The sequence below is a fragment of the Atractosteus spatula genome, chromosome 20 (genome assembly GCF_055471065.1).
Source record: "Atractosteus spatula isolate fAtrSpa1 chromosome 20, fAtrSpa1.hap1, whole genome shotgun sequence".
In the NCBI taxonomy this organism is placed as follows: Eukaryota; Metazoa; Chordata; class Actinopteri; order Semionotiformes; family Lepisosteidae; genus Atractosteus; species Atractosteus spatula.
Window position 1 is genome coordinate 10,793,700 of NC_142725.1, and position 12,559 is coordinate 10,806,258.

A 12,559-nucleotide genomic window follows, 5' to 3' on the forward strand; every position below is an offset into this window, starting at 1 on the left:
TCATGTAAACTGCTTCTGCAGCACTTCATTTATTTAGTCATGGCAAGACAAACTCCAAAAGCATTTATCAAAGTAGAATCAAAGCTCTTTAAATGGCTATTTAAATGTTTTCCATCGGAAGCTGTTACTTTTGTTTAAATGTTTGTTTAGAAAACCATTACTGTTTTTTGGTGTGGTTTAGTATGCTATCTTGATCAATTACAAGTCAAAAGCTCTAGTCATTCATTCGCTGTGTATGACCTGTTATATCCAGGTACTGCATTTCAAGTCTCAAGAGGGAATTAACTGATTTTTCTTTTTCATACACCACTGTTTATCCCATAGGATCCCAAAGCACAAGAGATTCTGTTCATCCAGCTCTGAAGGGCAGCAGCCTTTCTGTGCCAGTTCAACTCCACATACGATCTGATGGAAAAGTGAAAAACTACTTCACCAGTTTAATTTTGTGAAAATTCACTTTATGAAAGTGCCATGAGCTCTGTATGACCAGGTAGTCCCATCCAGTGGTCAGTTTCGTGGTAGGTAGGGAGGGTGTTATATTGTACTTTATTTAAAGAAGGTTTACATTGCTGTGTGAATTGGATAGAGATCTGCATGACCATCTCCTAAATTCAAGTTAATGAAAGTTAATTGTAAGGAAGGATGAAATGTAAGCACTGGTATGCACTGTTTGTACCCCTGGGAAGATGTTCATAGAGACCTCAAATGCCAGTGGACACAGTGCCACATGGGGGGGTGGTGGACTACAGGCTTTGTAATGTGTTCCTGCTGCTTCTCCTTGTGATTTTAAAGCTTTGTTGTTTTTTAAAGGAATTTGAGTTTTAGTTCTCCTTCTAACCAATCAAGGGTGAGCTCAAGTGATAATCTGACTTTGTTTAGCTCTTTTCTAACCAATCATAAGTAAACAAGTGATGTGGTGGCATACTGCTGAAACAGTGAAAGAGAAATCACTGCCCATCTCCTCCCCAGGCACACAATTAAGGAACTCATGAATCTACAGTATGAAGACTTGGATATAATAACAAGCTAGAAATATTGAACTTTTATCGCCAGTATAGTCTGCTAGGAGGCTCAGCAGCATTGTGAATCAGAATGTGAAGTGTCTGCAGATGTCAAATGAGAGTTTTCTGTAATGAATAGACTACCAATAATGTTTCTACTGATTACAGAGAACCAAATGAGTGTCCCGAGACTCATGAGAAATTTTATTTTAAAATATTCAATGTAATTTTTAGAAGTAAAGGTATTTTTAAATCAATCAGTTTTGTTTTAAAATCCAGCAGCTCTTACACAGATAGAGTCACCAATGTGACTGTGTGCTCACTTGTATTTTCTGACATTTTTTAGATTACATTGTTGGACTGCCAGCCAGAAAGCTCACAGAAAGGAACAGCCAAGCTGGTCAAGGTCCAGTCTGCAATGCTAAACGCATACAGCAGCCTGAGTAGGAACAATTATTTTGTTCTTCTGCCTTTGTTGATTTTTAACTAGGTAAGGTTCAGCAAAGAACCATCTAGTGTACATTTCAGCACATTTTCAGTGCAGCACTTAATTTTGCATGGACTGCTTTCCCAGTGTCACAACCTGTCTCTCCTTAGTTATCAGCCTCTGGACAGCACACAGCAAGATCAAGGGAAAAAGATCAAGGAAGTGACCTGTGTGCGAAGGGGACCCAATAAGAACTAAATCATTATTTAGGAAGTTTTGTAGCCAAACTTAGAAACAAGCAATCCACAATGCAAATTCCTTCCAAACATCGGTTTAACCAAACTAGTTCAAAACATGCAACCCAGTAAGTACTGCCAGCCAGGACATCTAACAGGCCTATTAGAAGATGGGTGAAGCTGACATTCAAGGCACACATTTTGTAATTAAGCAAGTTTTATTCTAATTAGGTAAAAAAAAAGTATCCCTCTAAAAAAAGTGGAAGTTATGTTTTTTGAAATTGAAAGGCTTAGAAAACGTATTTGTGAACCTGTCAGGTACTTGAATAAACCCTGAAACTGGTGTGATTGCAAAACACAATGCCCATTGGTGTAAAGAATCTTTTTTTAAACTGAAAAATTCCTGCTCTGTGCTTTAAAAGAAAAAAAGAAAATATTGGTCTGCACCTAAAACTGTACCCCTGATTATTTTCAAAATTCTAGAAAACAGTGTGTTATTTTGTCCTAGCGTTCAGTTCTGGGCTAGCTGTTGCCAGGCAACAGAAGTCGACGTCTTGAGATCTGCTTTAATTGAAACTACTTTGATTGCAGAAAATCTCAGGAAGTAAGTAGGCCAGAGCTTGTAATGTGGGTGCATTTAAGAAGAAAAGGGAAAGTGCAGAGCAAAAAAAGAAAGGCAGAACAGGAGGAGATAGCAGCAGAGGTAATTCACAGATATCAAAAAGGGATTTAAAGGCTTTAAATGAGGAGGAAACACACCCTGAAACTGAGTGATGCCTAAAGTCATGTCTTAGAAATCAGCTGAAGGATATGAATTGACAAGGTCTCGGAGGTTAGGATCTTAAGACTCCTTTTCCAGGTTTTATGAGCTGCAAGGCATTGCAGGAAGACATAAACCAAGGGTGGGCTACTTAATTCCTTCTTCTGAAGAAAAAAAATGTATTGACTAGCATAGGATTAAACAGTGATTGTGTATCGTTGCTTTTTGGCTTCATTTGTAAAGCATGTGTAAGAAGCAGAAGCTCAAGTCACCAGCCAGAAATGAATGGCACTGATAATGCAATGGAAGACATTTGTTGTTATCTTTGTGGGCTCTGCTGTGCTAGAAGACTTGTGACCAGTTGCATAGAACAATTTGAATAACTCCTCCCTTAGTTTTCATATAAAGTTTTGTTTGAGTTTCTGTTAGGGTGGTGCACAATGTAGCTGAACCCACTGAGGTTACCTGAACTGCAGCCAAGTTCAGTGACAAAATAATTTTCTACATGTATAATACAATCATTATTTAAAGCTCTTTTTGATTTATATCCAAATTACTAAAGCCCCATAGTCACACAATTGTCTATTAATTGGGAAGATAATTTTACATGAAAATGTTTTTTTCCCCAATACATATGTATATTAACCTATAAGCCTTCCAATTTAGCCTAAAATCATTCATTTTAGTTCTTATAAACACAAATGCAGTGATTAATCCTGCCAAAGAATAAATCATTTCATCCTCTGTTAAAGTCCCAATAATAAAATAAAGGTTATCATTAATATGTTTTTTTAAGGTAGCGTCATTTGAAATCCAAAAAGGCACTAATGTCAACATGATGATGATTAAAACATAATCTAAGATTCGTTTTATACTTGAGTCACAATACCGATCTCTATTATTAGGCCACTGGTCATGTACTGGTGATACTGAAGTGTGTATTCCTAATCTGGAAAAAAACTTAGTTATTTCATTCTCATTCTAAGACCTTGCAAAATGGGGCAATATTCTGAAAAGAGTATACTGAAAAAGAAATTAAACCCAGGGTGTCATTCTCCATCTTGAAGCAGGAATGAATTAGTAAGCTTACACTGTAAGGTGGCACTTTTATGAACAAATGATAAACAGCTTCACGCTGAGACTAATCTTCTCTAAAACCTTGTCATCTGAGAGTCACCGGGAACACTCTGCGGAGTGATGTCACTGTCTCACTGGAGGTGAAGTCGAGCTCAGCACTAAGTTGTTTTCTGCTCCATTAACTCCTGTCATCAAATTCCTCACCAGAATATCTGTGCTAGAATGGTGTGGAAAGTAATCAGAAACAACTGCTTACATGTCCTTGTCTGGACTAAACCTGAAGCAGCCTCAATGTTTTTAAAGACGTCAAGGAGCCGAACCTTGGTTCACCTTGACCCTTGAACCTTGGAATCTTGACATCCAACCAAAACTCCAGAATAACCAAATTAATCTTGTTCCTTGTGGTTTTTCTTTTGTGCTGTCAGCATTCAAAAAACACATCTATTTCTTTTGTCCAGTGGGCTAGTAGGTTTTACTGTTTCTCCCATGCTATTTGCCCACTCTTCTCTTTAGAATTCATGCGTTTTGTTTTATGAATGACAGGGAGACAGTCCAAGATAGGCTCAGCTGCCTTGTTTAACTAAGCTGTATGATATCACTTACAGTATGTAAAGGCATAACAGGTTGTTACAAGTTTGATCCTTTTAAGTGATATTGGCTGTTACATCTTTATTGAGCAGTTTCCAACCTGGCTGTTTTGGGAAATATCTGATTGCATACACCTCAAGAGTAATGTTTCTTTTAATAGAACAGTACTGCAAACAACAATACATATAATTGCTGCCTTTTGTAACTGAGCCTTAACTGAAAAAAAGCATAGGAGAACATTATTCATTCGATGCCAGCCACTAAGGCACACTTCAAACTATTTGTCAGATTTGCCAGCCAGAACTCTGTTTCCACGGGTCAGAAGTCATATAGCTCAGATGCCTCGGGTTCTTATCTGCCAGGGTGTTGTACAGCTAAGAAGAAAATGTTTTCACCCATTTGCAGCTCAGAACAATGTGAGCCTCCCGAAAAGAAAAAAGTGGATCAAGCTGTAGCACACCTGCCATTCAGCAATTGAGAGAAGTTGCCGGAAAGGTCTGAGGTGATTAAAGACCCTTTGATAGTAGGTCCTTTATAAATGTTGGTTCATTAAATTTTCACACCTAGTGGAAACTCGTTCCATGGGCATCATTAAAAAAATCAAGACTGCAGATAGCATTATTGAGCACACAAGACAGAAATTCATGTCTGATCATGAAAAGACGGCAAAATGGATTTGACAGATCATGTGGTGATGGGTGACTGATATACGAAGGTGTCAAACCACTACAGCAATTTGAGGATGCCACTCAGTAAATGTGTTCACTTACCCAGCGAGGACCAGAGAGATCATTAGAACTAGAATCCGATTACTACCTGAGACAGACCTAGAGGTAATAAATCTATTCCACATTATTTAAACGTTTTAGGCACCTAGTTATTTCATGCAGCACATAAAGAAAGGTTACGAAGAAGAAAAGGCCACTTGAAGACTCTCATTATATGCACAATGAGAATAGCATATTGTCATGGGCAAATGCTTCTGTTTTTAAAAAAGATGTGGGAAGCTTTTTGACTGTGTCTGTCTCTGTATGCCAGAAATCGCTCTGGGGATCAGCTGTACATTGAATTGTAACTGTTAATGTCAAACGGATCTGTTAATGTACTGTAGTGCTGTAAGTCTCAACACACACCTATTTACAGCTTCTAAGAAATACAAGTTTTGTCTGATGTAATAAACCTTAAATGACAAACACCAATTACATTCAGCAGTCGCATTCCAGGAGTCACTTTATTTGGATAATGGGTTTACCGGTGCCTGAGCTATACTCTAATCTGTGTCATGTACTACGTGTTTTTTCGGTGGTAGTTTTGGTAGAAAATAGTCTCCTTGTAAAACGTAGCATCGGCATAGTGAAGTCTTTATTATTACGTTCCTAATGACGCGACTTTTAGTAACCAGTAAATGTTGTAATGATTACCACTGCATCTCATTAAGTTAAAAGTTGTTACACCCCCCCACCCACCCCCCTCGAGCCTGCACCGCGATGGAAGCACAGGAAAAACTCAAAAGGATGCTGAAGGAAAAGTAGGGCAAATCTATAAACGGAGCTTTGTAATGAATTTTTAACATCTATCCTGGAAATGTTTCGCTAATTACAGAAAGAGGTCCCAAGAGTCAATTAACTACAAAGCTTAGCGATTCTAAGGCCAAGATGGGTGATATCCTGTCGTAGGGTATACTACTGTTTCTTAACGTAATATCCCCGAGCAAAAATGTAATTACTTTATAAGTGAACCCCTAGTTGCCACAGAATATCTTTTTGGACATCTCTCAAGACGCAGGTATCTCAAGATCTCGCAGGTAGGTGCTTAACTAAATGCAATAGACTCTACAGCTTTAAAACAAATTCCATAAAAAGATGTGTAGGTTTATGACCAAAGTAATGAAGAACTTTTGCGTGTGTTTTTATCAGATGTACTTCTTCAAAATCCAAACTTACAGTTAAAAAAAGGTTTATGCTGCTGCAAATGTTAACGGATTTAAAACTTTTGGTTTGCTAACACTTAGAAAGGTTTTTTTTTTATTTTAAAATAAATGGCAATAAATAATTCCAGTACTTACAAAGTGTAAAAACTTAATGCAGGTTTGGCAGTGCGACCCATGTCTGCATAAATTACACTGAGCAAACCAATGTAATAAATTCACATATGAACTTCATTAATGAACTACGCTACGGTTCCGGGATTTTTCAAATTTGAATCCCCTAGTCATGTGTTTTAAAAGCACTTATTTTCATTGACCTTCCATTCCAGAAGCACATGCGCTCCCTCATCGATGGCACCTTCATACATGTAAAAAGAACACTTAAGAACATTTTCGAAATGCAAAAAGATTATTTCCAACAAGAATTTAAAAAACTTACTTGTGAATTCCGTTTTCGCTCAAAAAAAGTTTGCCTTTCTCCGTTGCACAGAAAAAAAACCCAGCAGCAGCGCACTCCACAAAAGAGAAACTGGCGGTCGTTGGACACTCGCAACTGCATCTGTCTGAGCCTCAATCACTACAATGTCAATGCTTTTATAGAGGCAGCCGAGCACTGGAGAAAGATCAAGGATTCCCGCTGTGAGTGCGAAGGAACCGCAGGCCACCACCTCACTGGATCGAGAGCTCCTCCTGGCGACTTGAGCCACTCAGAGTCAAAGATGCGAGCTGGCGGCGAAGGCAACGCAGGCAACGAAATTTGCCCCCGACTTTAGTATTCCAAAGAGATACCAGCACCATTGCTCGTTTGCACAAAGATATTCCTGGTAGTTATGTGTGCTTTTAATTGTTAAAATCAAACTCCACTCACACAAAAAGCATAATTTATGAAAACATTGTGACTAAACGTCTAACGCCTCATGTCTGATTAGTATATGCAGTATATATGCATGCTGAGTATCAAGAGAACGTTATCATCTAGAACTGTGACAAGTTCACAAAGGTATTATAAGGAAAGTCACCATCTTTTGTAGTATACACACTGACATTTTATTAGACATCGCATTGGTAAAATACATCGTTCTGACATTTGCCTCATCCGGGAGTCCACTGAGAAAGTCAAAGGTTAATAGTGTCTGGCCACAAGCAAGACATGTGTGATGCATGTTCTGCACCAGGATGTAACGTAAATGCTACTTTATTATTTTTTTATTATTACGATCTTCTCAAACACTCCCTCTGTGAATAGCGACTGTATTTTAAAAATAAATCTTATTTTGGAGGAAGAGTTTTCAGCTTTTATTTTCCTTGTCTAGGTTATTGGTTGTGTGCCGGCTTCTTTTCAGAGGTCAAACTTGTGATCAATTAATGCTGCTGTACATGTATGTAAGGGGGACAAAAGAAACATGTTTTTGTACAAACACGATCCAGCTGGAGTTAGCAAAAAAACAGAGCTCAGGAAGTCTGAACAGACCTTTTCTCAGAAAACATGCTACATTATGGACCAGGAGAGAGCTCCCTGGGTAGACATCTGGAAACCCAGTCATGGTGATTCTGTAAGGCAATCTAACTAAATGACACTACTTCATGACACTCTGCAAAAATGGAACTCTTGGCCAGACATGTACAGATATCTTCAGCAAGACTGTGATCCCTTTCGCTTAAAAGTCTATGAATATATTGATTTGTTACTTAAGAAAACAAAGCAACATTTATAAATTGACATGAATGGGAAAATTGAATTTATACTACATTCATACTACGTTTAGTAAAGGAAAAGTTCAAACTGATAATTTAACTTACAGTGAGCAATTACTGATAAAAGAAGAGCCTGTGATAATGCGATATGCCTATAATAGCCTGTAATAATGATTGTGTGTTGGAGTCAACACGGTAAAACTATTCGAAGTGACCAAACAGGATTATTTCAAAATTGTCAAACAACGATGCGTTACAAGTATCATAGAAGTAGTCTTCTATTCATAGAAGTAGTATTTATTAGAACCATGTTTTGAAGGTTGTTCTAACTTGTCATATTTGAAACCTGAAGTGACTCACTTATTTGGGATTTGCACTGTAATATCCTCAGCACTAAAACGTCACGTTTTAAACCTGACAAAGAAATCGACCGTGAGTATCCAATTACAAAGTTGCGATATACAGTGCTTCTAAGATTAGATGTGTGTTAATGTGCTTTGTGTCTGAGAAGTTCGCATCAATCAGATTATACCTTGAGGTCGAGCATAAATAAAGCACCGGTGCTAAACTACAGTCCATTCCTTGCCAGAGAGAGATTTTTGTTTCATCTGCAGTTCAGCTTCCGTCCGCTAGATATCATGTGAGACGCAGCTAAAGGCTAATATTATTGTCAACGCAGGGGAAAAAAAACATTGAAAAAAGAACATTTTTCATTTGGTATTGAAACTATTGTTTTATATTTCATAATTCTAATTGTTATCCTTAGAATGTTAAAACGAATATAGGTTCGTTTAAAAATGTATGAGGTTGTACAGAAAAAAAATATTTGTAAAGTATTCCATTCACTATACATTGTGTGCAGAAATTGTTAAAGGTGAAGAAATAACTTGTACAAAAGCATCTAGATACGTAAATATTGATACGTAAATATTAGGTTTGATATAAAATACACATACACGTGGAGCGGTATTTTAATGTGATCTTTATTTTCTTGTTCTTGTCCATATTTTTCCTTTTGCATGTTTGTGTTCTAATATGAAATAAAATATTCTAGCAATAAATAACGTCTGACGGCTCCTTCAAAGCCGATTGCTGGATTGCTGGATTGCTGGGTGATCAACAGTGAATCATCACATTTTTTGCCAGTTGCAAAAGACTTATGGTGAAACACTCGCTGACATATTTCCTGGTGCCATTTCCTGGAATTGTATTATAAGGATGTCTCTTCAGGAGTAATTTCTTCTGGAATAGATAGTGATTGTACACAATAACACTGCCCAATGAGCGATGGGAAACGCAGTCGACTTTTTTTTTTTCAATTTAAATATCCGTTGCGTTAAAGCAGTGTAAAGAGCCAGGTGTAAAATTTGCATTTTTCACCCCAGTGTTTTCACCCCAACTGTACACAGTTCCGCCTAAAATTCTTTAAATGTTCTTTAGATTAAGAATAATTTACACATGTATGGCCTTCGTACATTAAACCACATGCGCGAGAATCTAATTCCACCTTTCATTTTTTATAATAATGATTTTAAAGGTGTCACGCTTTTGCATGAAATCCTTCTGAATACAGGTCATTGTGCCCAAAACGTCTGCAATAATAGCATTATTTCCGATATAGCTACTCCAGCACGTAAACATATGTTAACCTGTTTAAAAACCCATCTCAAAATAAATACAGCTCAGTAATTTTGTTTAAATAATAATACAACAATGTATTGTACACTTCTAATTTCAGTCCTGGTCCTGCTTGTTTTTATTTTGTCCCACCTTCATTAGATAACTGCCTTACTTGATCTAAGACATTGCTTCAATTGAATGTTTGCATTTTGTTGCAACAGTTAGAGTTCCAACATGTTTAAGAGCTGGGAACAGTTTAAATAAATCTATTAAGTCAGTGAAGGGTTTGATTGTGGAATTGAGGGCTTGGCAGGAAAAAAAAAAACAGGTGTGCCTGAGGTGGTCAACTGTATTGCAGGCAGTACACAAGACAGTGAGGTAAGTTACTATGGTTTTGTGGAAGAAGAGGGGGTATTCTGTGTGTGGATAGTTTGAACTGTGTAGCACGCAATGAACCCAAAAAAAAATTCAATTACTCAAGTATCCAAGTGTTAACTGTTTCCAATCCTGCTACTGGCTACTAAACTTGCTTCTAACCCAGTCAAATCAATTTTCTCCAGATCAAAGGATGCAGGGAACTCACACCTTTCAGAAAATGATGAGGTGTGCTGACAACTCAAAAACTTTTGCTAAGATGGAGAATGCAATAGAAAAAGCATTAGGAATAGATTAATTAAAATAGCAGTGGTGAAAAGATTTATGTAATAGGCGTGTTAGTTAAGCATTTCTTATAAGAACAGTTCAGTTCCAAGAGAAAGCTACAGTACTGTATGTGTGTAAAACTGTCTAGAGTACACTATATGGAATATGATAAGGGAAGCTTTGTAATTAGCTGGTACATAAATGGAAGGTACAGTAAAAACACCATAACATTTAATTTTCAAGGATGCAATGACTCTGGAAGAATGGTGAAGGGCTTGTTTCTCTGCATAATAATCCTAACAACACTGCTGGATGTTCCTGAAATTGCCTAAGCCTGGAAAAAAAAGCAGTCATCTTTTCAATTGCCAGTGGTCTGTCCTTTATGCCGTTGAACTGCTATAGGATCAATTTGACAGAGCAAAGAAAAAGATGGCAGCCAGTGTAAGTGTCCAGGAGATTATAACTGACAGGAAGCCAAAAAGCAGGGGCACATTGCTGAAAGGGTGTAGCTGTGATTGATAAAAGACATTTCCCCAAGACACACTTTCAGTAAAATGCCAACAAAGTGATAACAGTTTTTGTTTATTTTGAGAAAGGACTATATGTTGTTTTTTTCAAATAAATACAGTATATGAAACTATTTACCTATCATGGGACCAAACATGGATTAGAAGGAATAATAAATAACACCCTTTGCTACCGCTGTTCAATTAACAGTACAATGGGTAAGTGTGTCTCGTAAGCAAATAATAATAAAAAACATTTTTTACACTAGTAAAACTTAAAAAAATAAACTGTTATTGTTATTATTTTAGCCTGTTGCTGTACATACATAATGTAGCCTTAAGCATCTGGGCACAGATGTATCTTATAATTATGTATACACGCATTGTGAGCAGGTTTCCTTCCAATAGCAATGTACTCAGTTGAAACCTGTAATTTTGTGTGTAGTAATGAATGTGATCATGAAATGTGTTCATCTTCATAATGATAATAAAATTAACATATCTGCAGTTGGGCAGGGTGAAAGATCGTTTAAATTTCTCATACCAAAATGTCATTTTTCCTGGCAGTGTGTGCAAAGTCTCAGATATGAAGAATGAGCTACGTGTTTCAATATTTCAAGAGCATATAGCTGTGGTTTGGAAAAGTGAAGTTGTTTTGTATAACAAAGGAACTGCAGAGAAAGATCCTGTAGACAAGAACATAAAACAAAACAAAAGCTGTCATTACTGTAGCTACAGAATTAAAACCTTTCTGTCTTTGACAACAGCAGCTACTACAGTACAACATCACACTGTATTTTAAATCTCATTAAGCGCCTGATCCTATTTAATATGCTGATTTATTTTCTTTGTTGGAAATAGTAGCATTATGGTAATCTGTGTTTTAATCTTATAAGCCTATTTGGACTAAAATCAAAGAAGATTTTTTTCTTAAATCACTTAACCGCTTTGGACTAAGTTGGACATAAAATGGTGAAATGTATATTTTAAATCTGAACATCAAGTGTCCCAAAGAGGTACTGTTGGCTCCAAATGTACTCTTGATCTTCTTTAAATCTTAAATCTTGATGTGATCTGAAGGAGCTGGTTCTGCTGCAAGAAAGAAAAAAATCAGAAAAATAGTTTTTAAGCTATTGAACACATAGAGGAAGTGACCTCTCTAAGGTATTAAAGCCAGAGAAGGATGAAACAATACTGCCTGCTGGGATATGAATGATTTCGAATCTGTTGTTTACAACAACATTTAATTAATTTGAACAGTTTTAGTTTAGCAATATCCAGTACCGACATTACATATTGTCACTTATTTGTGAAACCAATATTGAGTGTGGGCTTCTATTTCTTTGATTAAAACCCATTTTAAATGACATCGTGTCAAGGGTATGAATGCATCTGGCGCTAACCATTAATTGGTCCAAACAATTCAATTCAGACAAAAGCTGCATTATGGAATACTTATTAAAAAGAAATTCGCCATTATTTTAATAGTGTAAACATCTGATATTTATCCATTTCTGTGCTGTCACGATGGCTACTTATACCATGAATACTGTTAAAAGCTTTGAAATAGTGTTCACTGTAAACACTATTTACCAGGTATCACTTTACCAGGTATCATCTTTCCTTGAAATCTACAAAGAATTCGAGTGGCTGATATTTAACCTCTTGTAAAGCTCGCAGCTCGCTGATCTTCGCCTCCCTCACCAACCCTAACAAAAAATATACAAAGTGGCTAACCTTGTGGCCTTGCAACCAAGGGATTAACCGAAACGAAGGCCCCTCTACAAGTATTTTGAACCAATGGTACTCGCCATTGTATTTTAAAAATATCTTAATTGTTGTTTAATTGCAAGCTTCTAAACCTCATTCACCCTCGAACACCAGTTTATTCGTATCGTGCTAAATTCCACGAACTTTTAAAAATACAGTTGTCAACTACATTGTGCATTAAGAAATTTGGAGCCAGCCAACAATATCGTTGTACATCTGTTCAGGAAACTCAAGCCTTAACGTACGTTCTCCTACAGTATGTTCAGAGTGAACTTAGTCTTGTCTAGATCTAAGCTAATCTAGATGAGAC

General features: G+C 36.9%; 1 protein-coding gene across 1 annotated transcript in view; it reads right to left on the bottom strand.

Annotated features, from left to right (window-relative positions):
* The window catches only part of alpl (alkaline phosphatase, biomineralization associated), a 28,078-nt gene extending 21,406 nt beyond the window's left edge, over positions 1-6,672 (bottom strand). The window contains exon 1 of the mRNA XM_088938087.1: positions 6,456-6,672. The gene's annotated coding sequence lies outside the window, so the exon portion shown is untranslated. The remainder of the gene's footprint in view (positions 1-6,455) is intronic.
* Between the last annotated feature and the right edge of the window lie 5,887 nt (positions 6,673-12,559).